The 21,174-nt window shown below is 39.6% G+C and overlaps 1 long non-coding RNA gene across 2 annotated transcripts; it reads left to right on the forward strand.

The window, feature by feature from the left end:
• Nucleotides 1–37: 37 nt before the first annotated feature.
• LOC114056099 lies at nucleotides 38–20,944 on the forward strand. Of its 2 annotated transcripts, XR_003570909.1 has the most exons (5): nucleotides 50–100; nucleotides 3,735–3,776; nucleotides 8,697–8,792; nucleotides 20,430–20,500; nucleotides 20,894–20,944. It is a non-coding gene; the product is annotated as an uncharacterized LOC114056099 (long non-coding RNA). The 2 variants fall into 2 exon arrangements; XR_003570908.1 differs by lacking the exon at nucleotides 3,735–3,776 and having other exon boundaries at nucleotides 38–100.
• Nucleotides 20,945–21,174: the final 230 nt, after the last annotated feature.

The following is a 21,174-nucleotide window of genomic DNA, read 5'->3' on the forward strand; positions in this document are numbered from 1 at the left end:
CCGCCAGGGGGCGGGGCGGGGCGGGGCTGGGGGTCCGGGGCTGCCGCCGCCGCTGTCGGCGGCACTGGCGGGGCGGCGGCGGGAGCGGGAGCCTGCCGAGGTAAGGCGGGGACGGCGGCGGTCCGGCGGGGTCGCCTTCTTACCTGTCGTGCCGCGTCCGGCGCGAGGGAGGCGGGAAGAGGAGCGGGGCGCGTTGCCTGCTGTGCCCTCTCGGGTGGTGGTGGGGGGGGGACACACACAAACACGCTCCTCCCGCGCGTGTCCGTGCCCCCCGCGCGGGGACCGCGCTGCCCCCGGGCCAGCTCCGAGCGGGTCAGCGCGGGGCGCTCGGGTCGCGTCCCCCCCGCGGCTCGGCGGGACACGGAGCGGGCTGCGCTCGGCGGCGCGGTCGCGATTTTGGGCTGCAGCCCGCGAGTGAGCGCGGTGATGTGGCGGTAGCGCTCGGGCGCTCCGTACCTTCCTCTCCGCAGACAAAAGCGCGTCCCAGGCGCGCCGGGGACTGATTTGGTAACATGGGGCGCTGAACTGTGCTCGGGACCCTGCCAGCCCGGCACCCCCTTTGCCGCCGCGGCTGCTTTCCTGCCGGGCGGTGTTGGCCGGAACGAGCGGCCGTCTTGGCGGAAAATAAAATGAAATAACAAACAAACGAACAACTTGATGTTTACAGATGTGGCTAAAACAAGCCCGTGGGGCTCGGCAGCGCTTGCTGGGCAGAGTGGCTCGGTGTGCGAGAGCAAAACCTCAGCGATGTGCTCCCTGTGAGTGAGATTCCTGCGCAGGGAGAGCCGCGGTGCCCGTCCTTCAGCCGACTGCTCGCTTCAGCTCCCGGTAGTTCTGTGCCCCAGGAACTCGGGGAAGGGCCGGGAAGGCGTGCAGGGCGGCTCTCCTGCGCCTTTTGGAAGTGAAGTTCAGTTTTGCGGCTCCTCTCCTCGCCGAAGGATATTGTTGGGATGTGGTAGCAAGGGAGCTGTGCGGCTGGAGCAGGGATTACTTCTGGGCCAATGAGGCTGGCGGTGTGGAGGTCTGCGGGATCCCTTCTGCTGCCTGCCAGGGAGGGATCCATGGTTAGTAAATACAGTGTGAAGATTCGGCAGTGTGTGTGCGTGTCGCAGGCGCTGATACAAGGAGGTAGTAGGAGCGGCTGTTCGTGCATTTCTGTTGTTTTCTAGTGGCATGTTATTGCTGTATGCAGAGTGACAGTTTGGTCAGCTGAATCTGTGGCAGAATTTTGTTGGTTTGGATAGTGTTGATATTTTGCCTTCTGCCGAGACTAACAGCATTTCAGCAAGCCACGTGTAACAAAATAGAAAGGGCTAAATTATTGGCAATAAATGTTTAACTATGTTTTGAAGAGAGACAGGCTTTGAAGCGATCTGTAGTGTGGATTCTGAAAACAAAGTAGTTAATGGAGCAACACAAAATATTACTGTCCGAAGAGTGTGCTGGATCCAAAGGTGACCACCAGGACAGTCCAGCAACAGCCCAAGGAGAGGAAATTCACTGACAATGCTCTTTGCCTCTTTCTCTTGGATGACTTCTCATGAGGAAGTTTAGCAAGCATAGGTTAATTATATATGATGTTATGGCTGACTGAAGGAATTGGATACCTAGTGCAAAAGCCTGTGCATGTGGGAGAAGCTGATTTAAGGTAAAGTGGTGTCAATGTAAATTTAGACTGGTTGTGTCATTGTGGTAGAAGTTGCTATGTGGACATCACTTGTTTGCAGTTCTGGTTATGTCATTTGGGAAGAGTTGGAAGCAAAACTGAATAAAAACCGTTGCTCTTATAATAAGAGCGTCGGGAGTTGGTGTGTGCTTTGTTTTTCAATCAAGAAAGTTGGTTTTGATTTAAAATATTAATTAAATCATTCCTTTATGAACCAAGCTCTGGGTAAGAGCTTGATGTGTCAGCATCTGTCTGTGTCCGTTTTAATGATCAGAGAAGGTTGATCCTCGGTTTTTTATGTGGGTCAGCTTCCAGAAAAATGTGCTTTGCTAGATGAAGGGTTGCAGGATTTGTCCTTGTATTTGTAGTGTCACAGTGTTAGTAAATGAGGGTGCCTCAACCTGGGTTGTCATTATTTTGTGGCTAAGCGTGCTGGTGAAGAATGCAAAGTGGCTCCACAGCAGATGGTCGCACTTTGGGGTACCTCGTATCTCTTCTGCACCTTCTTGCAGAGCTGAGGGGTCTTGAAATGTTCTTGAATTTTCAGGCTAATTCATGCTAAAATACCTAAGTATGGTAAAGTGTCTCTGTTACATATGAAATCTAGGTTCTCTCCAGGTAGAAAGAGTGGCACCACCAGGGACTGCTTTTTGGTTCTCTGCTGAGGTAATTTTGTCTGGGTCTGTAGTAAAACTGATAAAGCTCGTTTTGGGGGTAATGGGTCTCTAGTGTGGGCAAGGTGTAGAAGGCTCAGAGTTTTCACATATTTCACATAGAATGAATTATTCTCGCAAATTCCTAACCATGAAGTGCCCACAGGTGTGTACAGTAGGAGTTTGAGTCAGGTGTGTCTGAAAGGGATCATCCATTTTCACACTTCTGTCAATATGGATATGGTGGGTATGTAGCACAAACAAAGTCCCCATTGACTTCTGTAGATAATACACCTGTAAGATCAGTGTTCCAAGGAGTTTAAACCAGGGTGGCATTCTCCTAGTAGGTGATACAAGCAACGATTTAAAGAACTGCCACTCCTCAGTAGGATACAATATGATGTCCAACCGGTGTCTTCCAGCTGCTGTGAGCAATTGCAGTGTGCTTTTTGTTAGGGTGGAAGTTTCTTCTAACCCTTCTTAGCTAGGATTTACTTTATGCACAAGATTTTAATATCTTCTTGCCTCTTTTTATAACCTGTTGTTTCAGTAATATCTTGTAGCACTGAACTCGGTTATCTGCATTAAATCTGTTGTTTTTCAATGTCATTGACTCTCTCCTTGTTTATCTATTAGGGGGAGACAATAATTATTGAAATTCCTTAATGCAGCTTAACTGATCTTAATTATAATAATGGAGTCCATTACAATGACTATTGCAAGTGCTAAATATTGTTAAAACTTAGGCAAGATATCGGGGAGAAATTATTTCCAATTTTTTCTTATTTGTAGGTTGTGTTCTAATTAAATACTCAATATTCTAGGAAACAATCTTTTAGTTTCAAGACACTGTTGAAATGTCAGTTAAATTGTATTTCCCACCCTCAATGCAGTGTGCAGTATTCCATTTGCTGTGCTGAGAAATCTTTAAGACTTGAAGAGTTACTAAACTTTTCATTCTCTGTAGTCTGTAGTTCAGTTTGTATTCAAGGTAGATAAATTGGTAAATGCTGAACATGTAGGAAGTACAGACATAAGAAAATATAATTAGGCCCATTGTGAAAAAGCCAAACAAAATACAAGAAAGTGTAAAGAATTTATAGAATGGACATTTACCTATGAGGAATGTGTTTTTTTCTTTTTTAGGAGCTACTGATATTGAAAGAAGAAAAGAACTTCATTTTATTAAATACTTATTTAGTTTGTTGAGTTAATACTTTGTAGGTTTTGGATTTATTTTCTACACTAGCCAAGCTTTTCTTTACTGTTCACCTCCTATTTTTATCCTCACACAATGAGCTTATTATTGTTAGTCTTGGTTACAGACATATATATTTTTGTAGAACTTTATAGCAAGTCTGTAGGGCAATAGACCCTATCATATCACACGTCTAATTTATAACTTTATTTTTCAGCAATTATAGCAAGTCTGCTGCTCAGATCAGAATTAAAATTATGTAAGTATAAGTAAAATATGCCAGTATTACTGACATGATGAAATGCATATGAGCTCATTCAGTTTTTCTTTTCACTAGGGTTTTTTTTATATTATTATTTTTGGTTTTAATATAGAGTGCAAGCTGTTGCTAATTAGCATGGCACTCTGGAGGTGGTCTCTATGTAAGCTAAATGGAGAGGATAGGATGGGGGGCAGGCAGGAAGCAAACCTGGAGACGTAAAAGTGCCAGTCTTAGAGGTGTTTAAAAGCTTGGCACATAGAGTGGGTTTTGTTCTTTTTGTTAGACTGGTGATGGCAAGGTTACGTGTGAAACTTCGGACCTGAGCTGAATCCTGTGCCAATGTGTGTGTTCGGGCTGGGTACAGGAAAGGGCCTCTCTCTGGAAGGGCACTGGTTTCTCTTCTGCTTCTCATGCAGAGCTACAATGTCTCCTGGTTAGTAGGCTGGAGTGGGGAGTTGTTGGATGGCATGGGCTGGGTGCACACGTGTTTCCAGAGTTGCAGAAGGATCACTGAAGAGGTGCCACTAACATGCGACAACTCTGGTGCGTTTACCATGACTTTCCGCTCGTGAACGCAGAATATTTGCAGACACTGGTGTTTGCTACTGTACTTAAATTGATGAAGGCATATTTACTTTAGGTATGTGTGTAATATGCACAAGTCTGCTTACAGTATACACAAATGAACGTACATGTGTGTTTATGTGTATAAATATTTCCATGCCTATTTCTCAATATTAATACATATTTCATTCTTGGGTGGAACTTCTGCATCTGCTAAGGGGACAGGTTTTGAACTTGCATGGCATAATGTTAAAGGTCTGGGCTGCTGATTGTTATTGGAGTATTTGGCAGTCATGGTTCTGGAGGTTCTAGCTCTTATCTAGGCAGATATGAAAAAGCTGCTCCCTGCGGCAGCAATGTGTAGCAAATTAATAGAAGACAAACTTTAAATAAATGATAAATAGAATCTTTATTAAACCCATTCTTGCATACGGGGAATGAAGCTCTGTAGAAAGCTGTCTTCCTTGGGTCTCTGAATGAAACCTGATTCGCTCCCTGTGAGGGCATGCTTTGTTCTGCCAGTGCTCTCAGTAGCTCAGTGCAAGTAACAGATCTTCCTTTTCTCACATGTCCTTCATCTTGTATCTGTTTTGATTCTCTGAAAGTGCTTTGGAATTAACACTGTTGAGAGAGTGGCATGTATCACTCATTTCATCAAAGTAATTCAGTGCACCCTATCTCAAAATAATGTTTAGACACTGTTTTTCTAACCCATTGAATTGGTATGTGCAAATATGTTAAAATTAGATACTATTTGGAAATTTAATTTAACAAAAATCTTACACATAACCAATAAAACTAATCCTACTCTTTAAAGCTTTCAATCTATAATTCAAAGGAAAGTCAAAGGAAGCTACACATCACATCTTTTATTTTTCTGATGTCAACTGCATGAAGCTGTTTAGCTACATTCTAAACTACATTAAATTTTCTTTAAATGTTGATTTTTTTTTCATTTGGACACTGCTAAAAGCACTATTTCAGAGTGTTTAGGTGGTTTGAGATGCCACTCATGAAACAGTGCATTATCCTCTTGAATACTTCATGCTGCTTCTCTGAGGTCATCCTCAGGAGAACTTGTTTTGGGATCAGAAAGTAAAGCAGTCAATGGTCTTCTCTATGTCAGAGGACCTGCAAAGAATGCTGTTTGCTCAAGGTGAAATATGTGAAAGGCTTTGTTACATTTTCATAAATAAAGAGTTTTAACTTGTTTCAGCAGGTGCCTGGAGTATATACTGAGGGATTTGAGTTTACCCAGCCTGTAGATTAAAAGCTGAAGGTGAATTGATGCCTTGCATTTCCTAATGGGCTGTTTTGGAACAGAGGGCAATGCTCTTCCCTGAGGTGTACTGAGAAAGGGTGAAGTGCAGTTGTCACATATAGACAGGGAGAAATTCTGACTGGGCATAAGGAAAAAAAAAACCGACAGTCAAAATACTTAAACTGCAACCTGAGGTATTTGGAGGTTGCAATTTGCCCTTGGAGATTTAGAAACTTGATAAGACTCTGAAGAACTTGTTCTAACTTTGAAATCAGCACTGCTTTGTCTAGGAATTGGAGGACGTGGCCTCCAGAGGTCCTTTTCAGCCTAAATTATTCTGATTCTAGGAGAAGATTTCTCACAGAGAAACTAAGTACTTTAAGAGTTATGCTAAATAGTCTTTCAAACTATATTCTTAGAGGCAAAGAGCTGTTTATTTGTGGGATCAGAGGAACCCTTTGTGTAGTAATCATGGCCAAGATAATTTAGAACTAATATGATTTTCTAAAGAGCACGTGTAAAGGAACAAGTTTAAGCTGTTGAGCAAAGTGCTTCAGCACTGTGCTGATGCCTTGACTAGGCACAGTCTTGCTGCTGTGTGCTGAGAATAGCTCTGACATGTCAGTGTGATGCACGTTAAGTGGTAGTCTTTGCTGGGCTTGGCTGCGGTTGTTGTAGGTGAGCTCTTTGCAAGTCTGGGAAGGTATGTAACATACTAAATTTGAAATGACTCTTATGATAAAAAAATAATAGTGGTTTGTGGGGTTTTTTTTTGTTTGTTTGTTTTTTTCACAGAGTGGCTACTGAAGCCTAGATTAATTGTTGACACATCCTTTGTACCTGATGTGATGAGAGTACTCTTCGTTTATGGATTCACTCACCCTGTCATCATGTTTGACCACTTGTTTTTTGTAACATACAGCTTGAATTTAAGATACTTTTATCAGAGTCCTTTTATATTTCTCAGAACTAACTTTGTGCTAAGTTCGACAAAATAACCAGTCCCACTTGTCTTGTGCATCTGTGTGAGGTCTTAGTGATGCCAACAGAAATCCTGACGGATTTGACCTTAAGACTTCGTTTTTCCCTTGAGTTGGCAATGACCAAATAATGTGTGTTACATGAATTGTTATCCTTCCAGCATTATTCATTCAAACAGTATCTCACTGAAATAGCGTGAACTTTATATGTTGATGCCTCTGTGTTCAAATTGGAAAAATCAGTAGTGGGGAACAGGTTGTATTTCTTATCCTGTATCCACATGTGAGACATATATATGTGTGCAGATGTACTTACTTGTGGGAGGAGGAGGGAATGTACCAAGAGTAATGCCCCTGCTCCTCCCCCAAACAGATAGGTTCTGGGTTTTTTTCACAAATGATATTAAATGCCTTTTACCAGTACTTGAGTTAGATATACTAGTTGTGATTCAGGCCTAAAAGTTAAGACTCTAGTTCAGCTTTTCAGAAAGACTGTCAGAGACAGTATCTATCTAATCAGCAGTGTAAGTAGATGTTATCAATTTAGGGTGCTGTATTTTCTCTGGGGACCAGACTGAGTGTGACCTTTCTGCAGAGGTACAAGGGGCTTGTATAAAAGACTGAATGATTGCTGTCAGTGCTCTGTAGGATGCACAGACTTCACTGGCTTTTCTCTCCAGGGGCTGCCTACATTTTCAGACCTCAGGATGGACATTGAGGAGCCACATTAAGGAAAGCAAGCTGTTGCTCAAAAGAGTATCAGGCAGGAGATATGCTATCTTGTACTCCCTGCAGGGGAGGGAAGCTACAGTTTTTTGCTGTACCCCTTACATTCTTTGAGTCCTGCTTTTGTCTTTAGTATTCTTAACTGTATGTTTTTTTTCTTTTCTTTTTTAAAAATTTTAACATTGCGGTTCAAGCTTTTCAGCTCTAAGTCAGACTTCCAAAAGGACCTGAGAGTGATTAGTAACGAGGAGATATTAGCAACTTGGAATCCCTTTTAATTGCTCTGTGTATTTAAATTGTACTAAGGATATGTTTTCCCACATTGTATACAGATTAAAGGAAAAGATGATTCCGTTAAGTCTCAAATGAAAGCTGAAATGAGTTGCTGAGGAAGCATAAGAAAAAGGCCAAATATCACTAGATTCAGATGAGAAATCTGGGAGCAGCTCTGTTGATTCCAATAAGTGCCATATGGAAATAAAATATATACAAAATCAGGCTGGGTTTTTGGTTGCATTGTACAATGAATTTTAACAATGTTAAGTGTTTATCTTTGATTTAGAATACTTCCTTATTTGGGAAGCCAGTAGAGAAGTGTTTTTGAAGTAATATCAAGAGTACTAAGGGCTGGACAGACAGAGCACTTTTTTAGTTTAACACTCGTGTAGTGCTGCTGATGGGAGAGAGAAAAAATTGTCCTTTTTGGCTAAGGTTTCTGCGCTCTGGTAGAGTCTGAGACCAGGTAGTTTTCTGCTGAAGATGAGGAAAGACAGTAAAGAGCAATTCCTTTCATTTTTTTTTTTTCTTTTTCCCTCTTGACTACTTTCTGTCTTGTCCCGCTTTTCTTGTTAGGCAGGAATGGGTTGACAGAAACAGTACCCAGTTGAATCAAAATGATTAGTAGAAGCCATGTTACTGAAATCACGTTTCCTTTTTTTAAAAAGGGGGTAGAATTTTCTTGTGTTGATGGCTCAGCTGCAAAGGTGTTGCAGCCTCTTCCAAAGTTAAGCTGGGTAAACTGGGGGAAGTTAATTGCATGCACTTGGTGATAATGTAGGCACCGTCCCTGGAATTCCCTTGGACGCTCATAGGGAATTCTGGCACGGACAACTATTTCTTCCTCCAGATGGAAGTGAGGAGGAGGTCAGTGTTGCAATTGATAGGGGTGGGAAAAGGAAGAAAGGAAACACATCATGAACCTGAGAAACCACATTTAGAGACTTAAGTGAAGCAATGTTCTGGTTTTGATTTCTCATTTATGGATATTTGAGATAGCATTAAGATCCTCTGATTTTGCCCTGAGAATCATTGTTCTGGTGATGAGTATGTTGGCCTTATTCCTTCAGAACTTTACTTTGTAACTGTTCTTTCCCTATATTCTTCCAGGATATCAAACTGGCTTAGGTCTGTGAAGACTATGCTGGTATCAAGCTCCCTCTGACTTGCCTCCAGTTCTTGGGAGCAAAGGTACAGTTAACAGGGGTAAGTTAAAATCCACTTACGGAATCCTCTGAAGGAAATGAAGACTTTAATTAGTGCCCTCTCCTTTAAGTGGCAGTCTCTGGCACATTTTTCCTCTCCAAGTTGCTTGGTCCATGACAGCAGGCTATCAGCAATAGAGAAAGGGAAATCCAGAAGAGTGAAGTCACTTTGAAACTACAGTGAAAAGTTAATGAATAGAGCACTTACAGGACAAATACCGATGCAGGCTGTGTGTGTCAGGAAAGCACTTTGAAAGTGAAAAGTGTCCCCCTGTTGGTTTGTTCTCCTTTTAACTGATCTCTTTGAAAGTCTGCTTGGAATCAAACTTGAACTACCGTGATAAAATATGTTTTCATTAGATAAAGTTGAAATAATACACATTTAGCAATTGTGAGTGTTGCTGGAAATAGGAAGCTCATGTAGCAACGAACACAAATTACCATTTTTTGTTTCATCCTAAGGGCAAAGTACCCTTGGTGCAAAGCCCAGGGGACCTATACAGTCATTAGCAGATGGAGGGAGACATTAATCTTCTACCCACAAATCTGCCCCGGCACATAAAGCAGGGAGCGTCTGTTGTGAGGATTGCTAGAGGTTGTATTAAACATGATAGTTTATAATCACAATGCTAGCCACTCTTTCTGTTCATTACTGTGTCTTCTTGGCAATCTGTGTCTCTGGATTTCACTTTTTCTGTCTATGTATAATAGAGAGTGACAGTATCTTCTTCGTTTTGAGATGTTGGCAGAACATCTTCCAACACTCTTAAAATCTCTCTTACCGTAAGCGCTAGAGTATATTTGGATATACTTTAAGTACTTTTTTTTTGTATAGGGAGAAATGTATGATTTTTCTGTGTCATTCAGTCTTTCTCATTTGGCAGTCAGCTAGGAGACAGGGCATGATTAATGAGGTATCTCAGCAACGTGTTTTTATGGGAGCATAGTTAAAGTTAGGAGTATGTCCAGTCTCCAAACTGCCTAGTGAGCATTCTGTATTTGGAAATAAATGCCAGCTGGCAGTGGTTAAGGAGTGCATGCTTATTCTGCTCATGATAGCCAAAACATGCTCCCCGCTGTGTGCTTTTGGCAGCTTTACACTGGCAATATGTCTCAAGTGCCAGTAGTATGTCCTCCTTTCCTCCTCCTAACTGTGTCCTGTAAGGCGTGATTTAGCCTAATTAAAAATGTGTTTCTGTTAGACTTGGTAACGTATGGAAGAAAGAGAGTGCTTGTTTCCAAAAATCAAAGTCTTTCTGAAATACCTGTAGTGCATTATTTCTACAGTGGAAATAAAAAGATAAATAATGTCTTCCTATACTTGGTGGCAAATTGACCATACATTTCTGAAGATCTGATGATTTTTGTGACACCAATTTATAGGCAAACTGCACTTCAAATTTTGTATAAGTTATTCTCAGTGAGAGAGCTTGTTGATTTGAAGCTCTAACTCTACTTATCTGTAAATGTATTAATTACACTGATGGTCAAATTAATTGTATTAATTTGTGGTCTGAACATACAAATCACCACTGCTTTCTTTTTGTTGAATAGTTTTAAGTCAATAAACATATTAAGTGTTACATTTTATTGAAAAGATACTTTATATGTAGACAGAGTGACTTTTACAGTCAAGTGTTGCGAATAATAGAATAGTTTGGTAGCAAGGGACCTTTAAAGGTCATCTAGTTCGTGTGCTTTGTTGAATTATTTGAAGGACTTCATGAGTTGTGGTACACTGGATACAAGTTCTTAAGGATCTTAAGGTAAATAAATCCAGTCTACATTTCTTTGTCATTTGTTTCTTTAGTAACAGTATAACAGGTTAAAAGAAACACAGTTTGACAATAAAGGCAAACAAAACACTGAAGATTTTCAATGCAATACTCAAACAACTGCATTTAAGGTCAAGTCAAATGTAGGGTAAGCAAGCTGTGCTTAGAACTTGGATTTAGAATTTCTTTGAGTTGGTCTCTCACCTCCTTTGTTTGTAGCAGGTCTCAATATTAGAGAAGATGATAATTCTCAAACAGTGAAAATACCTTTTTCTTTTCTAAATCAATGAAATTAAGATTTAAGTTCTTAATCTTAAGATACGGATATGTTAAGGAAATGGAAATCTAAAAATCAGGTTATCTTTTCCAAACCGGGTTCATTAGGAAAAAGGGGTCACCTTGACAAAATTCTGAGCTTCCCAAATCTAGAATCACACAACCACTGAAGAAGGGAAGGAACAGTATCTTGTGCAAAGTGCTAGATTTTCAGTTACCATGCTTTCACTTATCTGCCGAAGCCTGCCTGCAGTAGCTGATTTAATGTTCCTGTTGCCCACTCTGCTTTCACAGTAAGAACAATCTGCATTTCCCAGGAAGGAGGTAAAAAAGAGGGCGTTACTGTGACCCTTTCCTCAAACCCCTAAGCTTATCTCAGCAGCCTGATATCACTGTCACATAGCTTTGTCTGTCTCTCTCCCTCTGGTAAGAGGAACTCAATTCAGTTGCTTTTAACAGCTGATCTAAAATAGTGCAGTTTTCTTGGTAAGTACTTTGTCACATGCATCATCCAGCTATATCTTGGATATCCAAGGGCATGAGCACCTTTATTAAGGTACCTGAATGGTTTCATCATTGTCTATGCTGTGGTGGAGTTGAGAATCAAATCTTGCTGTGATCTGTGTTGACAAAGCACTGCTGCACATTGGTTAACGTATTCATGCTCTAAAAAAGCCTTGGGTATGTCATGCAAAAAAGGTATTTTAGAAAGTAGGTTGCAAAATCAAACCCTCAAAAGTTGTGAAATGTCAGATTTGTTATTTTCTTCTGTGCCCATAATTGATGCTGAAATATAGATCTTGCAACTTCAATTTGATCACATCCTAATTGGATTACTTATGTTAAAAAAACGTGCAGCATGGCCGTGTACTTTGTAAATAGCACAGTACCATTTGTGTAGGAGGAAGAACAGTATTCACAGAAGAATGATTATAGAGTTTGGTGCTAAGTTATTATGTACATGTCGAAGATAAACAGAATCCGTTCATCAGAATTTAAATTCCATGTCAGCTAAATATATTTGCATTATATAAACTTTGTTTAACATAACTGTTTTCAGTGAAGTTTCTCCCATTTATGCTGGTGTTGAATCCTGCCTCTAGTCAAGAAGAACTTTTAGAAAAAGTTCTGCCAACACAGTTTGTCTCGGAACAGCTTTGAGGCTTGCCAGCAGTGTTATTTCCTTTGAGTTGTAGGAGCAGCTCTAGTTACATGCCAAAATATGGTCTTATTTTTAAACTGAAAAATAAATGAAACCTATGTAGAAATGGAAACTTCATTGAATGCCAAATTCTGACCACGTTACTCCCATTGGAACCACTAAGACCAATTTTGCAATCTGCCCTGCCTTTATAGCATTAAGAGTTATTTCGCAATGTGGGAAATACTGGAAGAAATGAGTGTAAAAAAGGCAGGAAATCTGCCAATGTCCATGTCGTTTTTAAAAAAAGTAGTTATAACCTACTTGCTGAGATATGTTTTATTCAGATACCAAATTTAAGCAGACTTAAGTTATGGCCAGCCAACTTCCATTTCAAAAGTGCTATTCTGTAGAACAGAGGCAGATCGAAAAATGTGGGTACCTAAATATTTTCAAAATAATCATAATTATATTATTTTGGCCTGTTTTTTCACCAGTAAGACTTGGAAGCTCTGTCTGTCAGTCTTCTTTCCTTCCCATTTTCTTTAATTTTTAAGCTGTTTCTCCAATGACCAAAGCAGAATTTTAAAGCTAGTTCCAGTAAAATAGGGATTAAAACAGATGGAGGGGGTTGGGAAGGAGAAATACAGTATTCAAGAAGTGATTGGTTTGCTCTAGGAGTGTCTTCCTCAGATACTAACGCTGGTAAAAAAAGGCCCAGGTGTTTTGCCTCTAGCAGTGTGAAAGCACTCAAATCCATTGAGGGCTTTGAGAAGAGGCTCTAGTGATTTTGGACAGTTGTTGACTTTCAGCTTGTGTGAAAAAGATAGAACAGGTATGTTATCTCACCATTCCACAATAAAAATGAGGCAATAATTTGTGTTATTAATCCAGAAAAGTTCCTGAGTATATTGGATCTGGAGTGTGAACTTGGTCTTGAGATTAAGTGTTCAGAGCAGTTGCCAGAGGTAAGTATAATTGCTGAGCTCTGCAAGTATGAGAAAGCAGTTGCCATTCTACCATTTTGAAAGCATATTTGGCCAGATAGTAGAGATTAGCAAAAAATCCAGTAAAACCTGAAATGTTCACTTGTTTTGACTACTGAACAGTTGTTCTTAATGCATCACCAGGCAGCTATGGTCCTGCTGTCCCTGACTGAAGGGTAGTATATTGCTTAGCACAACTCTCTGTGCACTTGACAGTAAGTTGTTTGTAATCAGTGCAGCCGAGCAGTGTTATACTGACTTTCAAGGTTTTTATCGCTACTTCTCAATGACGATTTGTGAAGAGCATTATTAGCAGTGTACCTGCTAGGGAATGCATAGTGTTTGAGGGTGAAGTTGATAATTCGTAGGATTACAAAGCACAGGCCAGTCTGATGGACTGCCCTTCCAAACTTGTTGTTTCCTGGTACCGAACCTCTGATCAGTTTGTAATCTGCAGAGCAAAAGCTCTTATTTGAGGAACTGAATTCACCTTGGGTGAATTCCTTCTTAAACTGGAAAATGGGCATAATGGGTATATGTTCTGAGCAGATAGCCCCTTCGCTCAGGTGGCAAGTTTGAAACATAAGCTTTCTGTTTTGTACATTTACACTGCTTTTGGGATGGAATTGTGGCACTGCTTCTACTTAAAATTGTCTAATATTTGCTACTTTTATCTCATTTCATAAGATGGATCTTCATTTTGTACCTAATGGGAATTAATAATAGTCTTCTGCAGGCTTTCTGCTAGGGCATGGTCAGCCCTAGGGATCCTTGACGGTAGTAATCTCATTGACAGAAGATGTAACTTGCCATAAATTGAATTTCCTTTTTCTGAAGCCTGAAATGACCAGTATCTATGAGTTTTAGAAAGAAGATGAAGATTCAGGGTGTAAAAAGGCAGAGACAAAGATATAACTGGAGACTGACTGGATTTGGTGCATAACTTGTATTTTTACAGAGCTTAATTTTTGCTTGGTGTATGTGATGGGTGTTGAAGGAGGTGGCAAAGAAGCTACTTTCTACTACTTGGTTCTATAATTATGAATACAGTGACTTTGGTATAAGAAACATCAGACAGTAAGTCTTGGTGATGGTTAAGTTAATTCACTTTCAGAAGTTCAATAATTCATCTGAGAAGTGTCAGCAGCTGGGTCTTGTTAATGGTAAGCCTTTCATTTCTGTTAAATCAATTGTGAATAATAGGATCCTTCAGAGAAAAATGATGAAGTAAGCATTGATTTCCAAATTGGGTGTCTGATATTGGAGCATTAATAAAATCTAGAGCAAGCAGGCAACTAGGACCTCATACACTCTTATCACCTAAGTAGTAATCAGAGAAAATCAATATTTTTTTTTTGTATGGTGCTAGATCTGTTAACATTTCATTTGTCGCCATTCATCATCATGTCTATAATTTCATTTTGATAATTGCTTGAATTTTGGGGCGCTTAATAGTATGCATTGAATCGAGCATCTACTGTCAAGCTTTTGTGAAACAGATGTGGCATTGCCATAATGTTCATTGTTTTCTAGCTGTCTTACTATTTTTGGTCTATTGATAGCGATGGTCAAAGTAAACTCTATGTATTTTCAAATGAGATCAAATTTTCTTAAAGGAGTTCCATGTGGACATCCTGGCATCCTCTGTTATTCTCTTTTCCTAAGCTATGAGGAGCTGTGTTTTTTGCTTTTATGCAGTCTCATTTGGTCTCACAGGGGTGTTACTAACATCTCCAATAACGATGGTGAAACTCTTTTGAAAAGGAACAGTTGTAGAGAATACGTTCAGAACAGTCAGACTCAGGGCATAGCTTCCTCTGCAACATTTTGCTTGGACTGTTGTTTCCCAGCTACAACTTCTGGCTCTGAACAGTTTGTTTCAGCCTGTCTTGTACTGTTGAAGAGGGCTGTGGCTGCAGACATGGGAGACCAGTGCTGACATGGCTGCATTATGGCCATTGATGGCTTTAATTCAGAGGACCAAATTTTCGTGATGGCAGCATTGGTGAGTGATCTGAGAGGGAGTAGTTGATGGTAATACATTCCACCAAGCCATTTGTGGGTGAGATGTATTGTACTTGCATGCCTTGTACTTCTGTCAGTCAGGTTTTGTGTTGCAGTGTGAAAGTTACAGACTTGTGAGTGTGGGATTTATTTGTTTAATTGTTTTTAATAGCATTTGAAGACTGGGTTCAGTGGATGTTTAGAGCTGCTCAGTGCCAGCTTTTGCTATCCGGTGTTGTGCTTACCAGTGATCCCATTTTGTTTAAAGCTGTATTGATTTCATATGGAAACCCACATACAATCAAATCTGCTTCCTGTTGAAGTCAATGGCAGTTGAGGCTAAAACTGGACCATGATTTGGCCCATAAAGCATAGCAAGAAAATTTAACAGTTATAATAAAACTCTTAAGGCAAATAAAATGTTCTAGCAGGTGTTCATAAATGTGCTTTATGCTCATAGACTCTGTTAAATGCTAATACTAAGGTCCTGCAGAAGCTGCGCAAAAGGACTGAGTGAAGGAAGCAAATGTCTGTTAAATGTGCTGTGCAATATTGTAGCAAAGGTGGGTGGCAGTGCAATGCCATGCTACCTATTAGACTGAAATATGAAAGCTATTAGAGATTCTGCTGAATTTTCATTTTGTGAGGGAGTAGTTTTCAAGTGAGAACATACCGTGTAAAAAAGCCATGTGTTGTGCAAAACTAGAAGCATCTTTGTCAGTGTATGCAGTTTTCTTGGAGGTATGCAGTGCTTATTAAGGACAACTGCTAGCATAGTGTATTAACAGTAAATTTAAAATAAGGCAATACTTGTGAGGAAAATAATAGCTGAGCAGCAGCTTTATTTTTTGTATATTTCATTTTTCTTGAATTATTTTCTTTTCGTGCCTTAGATGAACCCACAGGCAGAAGTCCTATCATGACCTAAAATATGTTTTGAGGATAATGGGTGTTGGCAGGATTTTATATTTAGATCTCTGTCTTATGTTAACTCCTTTTTTTTTTTTTTTTTTTTTTTTTTTTTTTTTTTTTTTTTTTTTTTTTTTTTTTTTTTTTTTTTTTTTTTTTTTTTTTTTTTTTTTTTTTTTTTTTTTTTTTTTTTTTTTTTTTTTTTTTTTTAATTAATTTATTCCATCACTTCATTATTAAAGCACAGTGAGGTCCAGTTTAGATTTCCAGGAGCTTTCTGGCCTTCCTCCTTTCTGTCTTCTAGACGAAGCATCTGTTGACTTTTTCAGCAGGTTTTGCAGCATGCCCTGAACACTGGTGGTTTGTGTTGGCTTGTTTTCTTCTAGCAGTTAATTTCATTAGGATTCAGGTCAAAGCCATGGGACAAAAAATTACCTGTGTGTACTCAAGTCAGTTGCTACAATGACACCATGAATGTGGAAGTCCTTGTTAGAATGTGTTTTGTTGGTGTTCCAGTAGTTGAGGGAGTTATTGTGTCATCAATACTCAGTTACTGTCTTGTAGGATAAAAGCAACCACATCAGAAAGATACTCTTTCACAGCTAACTTCTGAATTTTCTGTGCCAGAAAAGAATGTATTAGCTTGGAAAACAGTAAGATAGAGGAGTGAGGGTAGGGCTTTCACACGGCATTTTGATCTACCAAGTTCCAACTATCACAGCCAATGAGAGCAGGGTTATCTTGGGAAAACTTTTGTTCTACCTTGTAAAAAGGATTGACATATATGCACTTAAACAGTGAATTCTCATCACTTGCTTTCTCAGCAAAATCACAGAGACCTCTTTCCCCTCTGTATTAGTGTTGCACTAGTGTGCTTATGGATTTCAAAAGCAAGGCTGATGGTCATCATCAGCCAGCAGGTTGGGAGCTTCCACATATAATAGAGTATCTTTTTTTTCAATCCTTCTAGGACAAGGAAACCTAATAGAAAAGGAGGGTGGGAAAAGACCAGAAATTTTTTAATCAAGTGGAAAATGTCTGTACTTCTCTTGTAAATTGTGGCACTTCTAGCAAGGCAACAATAGTGATGTTCATGCAGAACTTTTAATGCCTTCAGTACATTATAAATGTGTTGTGTGATAATTAAATGTTAATTGAGGCCATTATTAGATGAGTAGACTATTTATATAACAAAGTTATTTGAAGTAATGACCCATGAATGAATTTTGTTTATTAGCTCCCCCTATGTTCAGTCTTCTATATCTTGTCTTATCACAGAGAAGGATTTTTAAAATAGAAGGCTCTCCAATGACATAAAGACCTTCAACATATAAGATATGTTACCTATAAATAGTATGTTTTGTTGATTTCAAGAATGAAGCAGAATACAATCAAGACCTGTGGAAGATGTAGTTTTAGGTGAATTTCCACCTGAGGAAAAAATAAAAAGACAGAAGAAAAGGTTATTTTCTTCTCTTTTAAAACTTGTACAACTCAGGTATTTAAATGGTCTCCCCTACTTTAAGGATGAGAAACTAGGGAAAGGAAAGTGATTTACTTTGCCTGGAATTATGAAGGGAAGTCTGGCAGACAGGGAAATTAAATTAGGATCCTCTAAATGTCAGGCCAGCTCCATAACTACCAAAATATCCTTCCTTCTCTTCTAAAATGTCTGTCAGAAATGTACCGTTTAGATTTTGTAGGATTTCCATAGGACAACAGCTCTGTAGCCTCCAGGGTGTGAATAGCCACAAAAAAAATTCTTCAGCCTTTGAAGCTGAGAGTATTGTATCGTTGTTAAATCTGAAAAAAAGACCATCCTAAGCCAACATACTTGTAATAATATTTTGAATTTAATTCTCTAATTGTTTAATGGAATTAATATGAGTATTTTAGCTGTACAGTTGGACAGATACAGCAGGATGTGATTTAACCAGGACACTGACTCTTCTTTCAACACATTCAGGCAAACTTTACGATGTGCAACCTTATAAAAGTCCCATTTACCTGTCATGTAGCTTTCATACACTTCCTTCATTTGCAGTTATTTATCTTTTTTCTCTTTTAAAGCCAAATTGAAATTACTCCTCAGTAATGATATGATAATATCATTATCATATGATAAAATGCCATGCAAGGCAAAAGCCTTCAAGAGGTTTCACTCTCATGAAAGATGCTGGGACTTTGCATAAGCAGTGTTTACCTGACAAACTGCAGCACTAAGCTGTGCAGTGTGTAGCTATACTACCCTACTGCTCATATTTTCATCATATCTTGTCATGCTGAGACCATTTTTGCAGTTCATTCTTTTGCTTGTTGGATCCAAACTCTGTTTCAAATACTTTTGTTCAAGTGAGGAAAACACGGAATCCCACAACTGTTTGGATGGGAAGGGACCTTAAAGATCACCTAGTCCCAACCCCCTCTCATGGGCAGGGACACCTTCCACTACACCAGGTTTATCAAAGCCCTATCACATCTGACCTTGAGCACATCCAGAGATCCACAACCTCTCTGGGCAACCTGGTCCAGTGCCTTGTTACTGTCACAGTAAAGAATTTCTTCCTAATATCTGATCTAAACCTTCCCTCTTTCAGTTTAAAGTTGTCACCCCTTGTCCTGTCACTGCATGTTCTTGTAAAAAATCCCTCTACCACTCTGTTGTAGCCCCCTTTAGATACTGGAAGGCTGCTTTAAGGTGTCCCTGGAGCCTGCTCTTCTCCTGGCTGAACAACCTCAACTCTCTCAACCTGTCATTACAGGAGAGGTACTCCAGTCCTCTGATCATCCTTCTTCTCTTTGGAGCCCTGGAGCTGGATGCAGTATTCACAGTGGGTTCTTACAAAAGTGGAGGAAAGGGGGAGAACCAGTTACCTGCAGATCCACGATAAACTCTCATTTTCTAGTAGAAACTGTTTGGATTTTGTTTTGGGTATACTGTATGCTTATGAACTCCTGTAACCATTTATCATCCACTGATGCATTGCAGTATCTTTAAGCTCTGGACTTTTGAGCTTTGCCAAATAAATGCAGCAGGAAAAAGCTGGCTGTTTATAAGGGGGGAATATTATATTTATATAATAACCATAAGCTAGTGATATAGAGAGAATATAAAAGTTTAATGAATTTTCAATACCATTGGGTTGACCTGATCATCTATAGTGCTCACCACAGCACGGCCATTACCTTCTGTGCATTGCTTAGTGCCATGCTGGAGGCAGCAGTTAGGAGAGCCATCATCACAGCCGGCTCCTGGGGACGCAGGATGCAGCACGTGCCAGTGGGACTCTGCCAGGCGTGAAATTCTGTCTCTACACTTGGGACAGGTTTGTGCACTCTTACCAGTTACAAAATTGAGTATTGTCTACTTTCTGATACGGTGCTGCTTTCTACACCTTGGTAACTGTGCAGTGTTCCAGAGTTGCTTAGCTGGGAAAGCTTGTACAGCTTTTGCAGGCCACCAGCTTGATTCTGGAGACAGCTGGCTATAGCAAAGAACTGTGATAAATGATAACTTGAAAAAACCACCCATGTGAGGTCTTGAATGAAGTCAAGATTGAAGTAATTTATTCTGGATGATTTGAACAAAAAGGCAGTTCTTAGCATTTTAAAAGAATACCTTATAAACTCATCTTCTAAAGATAAAAGCTATCAAGCACAAACCCATGATATTACACCAGATAGCAATTACTGTGGTTTCTTAATGTGCTTGTGTTTTTTTGTTATCGCATTTATTAAATGTTTAGAGCTTCAGCTGTAGATATTTTTAATCAAAATCAGAATTTTCTCACAAAATGGGTGATTACATCATTTGCACATTTATATTGTAAGACATTTTAACGATATAAGCATTTTTTCATTTAGACAGCAACCATAATAAATTGAAATAAAATTCAGCCTTGATTGATGTTCTATGTGTCATGTACAGGGCAAGTCCCATCTATAAAATGTCGTTTGCCAAGGCAGCAATATTAGTAGCATTTGAATGTTTTTCTTATTAAGGAGAAAAATGGTCAGTAACATCAATACCGTCTGCTCCAAAGACCATGGTAAATGGAAACTGCCTGCAGCACATTTGAATTCCTCACTGTATTTGGGATGAAGGTACAACACAGGCAGTGAAAATTTTTTTTCTAGAAAATTAGGATAGACTATTACAGTTCTTAGGATGAAAGAGAGAGGCTGATTACAACATAATGGAGTGTACCATATTCATCTCTTTGAAATATGACCTCACTCGGCCTTTTCCATTTTACAATCGATTCTCTCATTCCCTTAATGAACCTGTGCGTTCATGAGTCTTCCTTGGAAGTATGCAAGTGAAGTATTACAGTAGCAGAAAGTAATTGTCTGACAAGCAAGTGCAAGTAAAGTGTCTCTCTTGTAGTCTTGTTCAATAACATCATGGACCGTTAATGCATCGGATCAGGTTCCATATTGTTTTGTTAAAAATTATGCAGGCATGTTTTTCTTAGTTGTTCATAGTTTTTCTAAAATGGTAGCTTCAGAAAAACTGTACAGCATCGTCTGAGTCTATTTCTTTGCAGAACAGTACGTGAGTTCTGTACAGAGATGAGCTATCGAAAAGGTACTCCTGCAAAGTCAGTTCTCTTACCAGGTACTGAAATCGGATAAATTGTAATACTGTGTTAAAGGAAGAGAAGGGCTTTTTTGAGAAGAAGAATATCATAAGGTTGCATAGACACTGAAGACACCATCAAGATGCAATTTTTAAAGGATCAAATACCTAGCATGTGACTTTTGTATCTGTTGGCTTCTTTAGGCCATATGTGTGATTACATGTAGTAAGAGAATACTGTTAATTATATTGTATGTTGTGTTTGTGTGTCTTTAAGTGTATTTTGGATGTATTTGGATGTTATATAAACAACCTATGCAAACATAGGTTGTTTGTATAACTGTTAACTAATCCATGGCTAACACAGAATCTCTTTAGAGGTGGTTTAAATATATATGTGTGTATGTATATACTTTTATTATCAACCCATAGCTGCTAACTGGCTGTTGATCATTTCAACTTGCTACAAAATATGAAGCCACCCCCTGGATGATACTCACAAATACCAGATAACCTGGATGGTACCCAGGATCAAATTGCAAGCATAGAGCTTGCTGCATTCACCACTGGGAAATGAGGAGAGCAGGGAATGTGTAACAGACTCCTGCTAACCCAGTCTTGCTCTAGGCAAAGAGGTGCCAAGAGAGCTGAGACTTTCTGGGAGCTACCCAGGAGAGTTGGCAAAACCTTATGGAAAGACATGGAGACTAAAC

Source organism: Empidonax traillii, unplaced genomic scaffold, assembly GCF_003031625.1.
Source record: "Empidonax traillii isolate 1590-97213 ecotype Southwest subspecies unplaced genomic scaffold, ASM303162v1 scaffold81:size2596050, whole genome shotgun sequence".
NCBI lineage: Eukaryota > Metazoa > Chordata > Aves > Passeriformes > Tyrannidae > Empidonax > Empidonax traillii.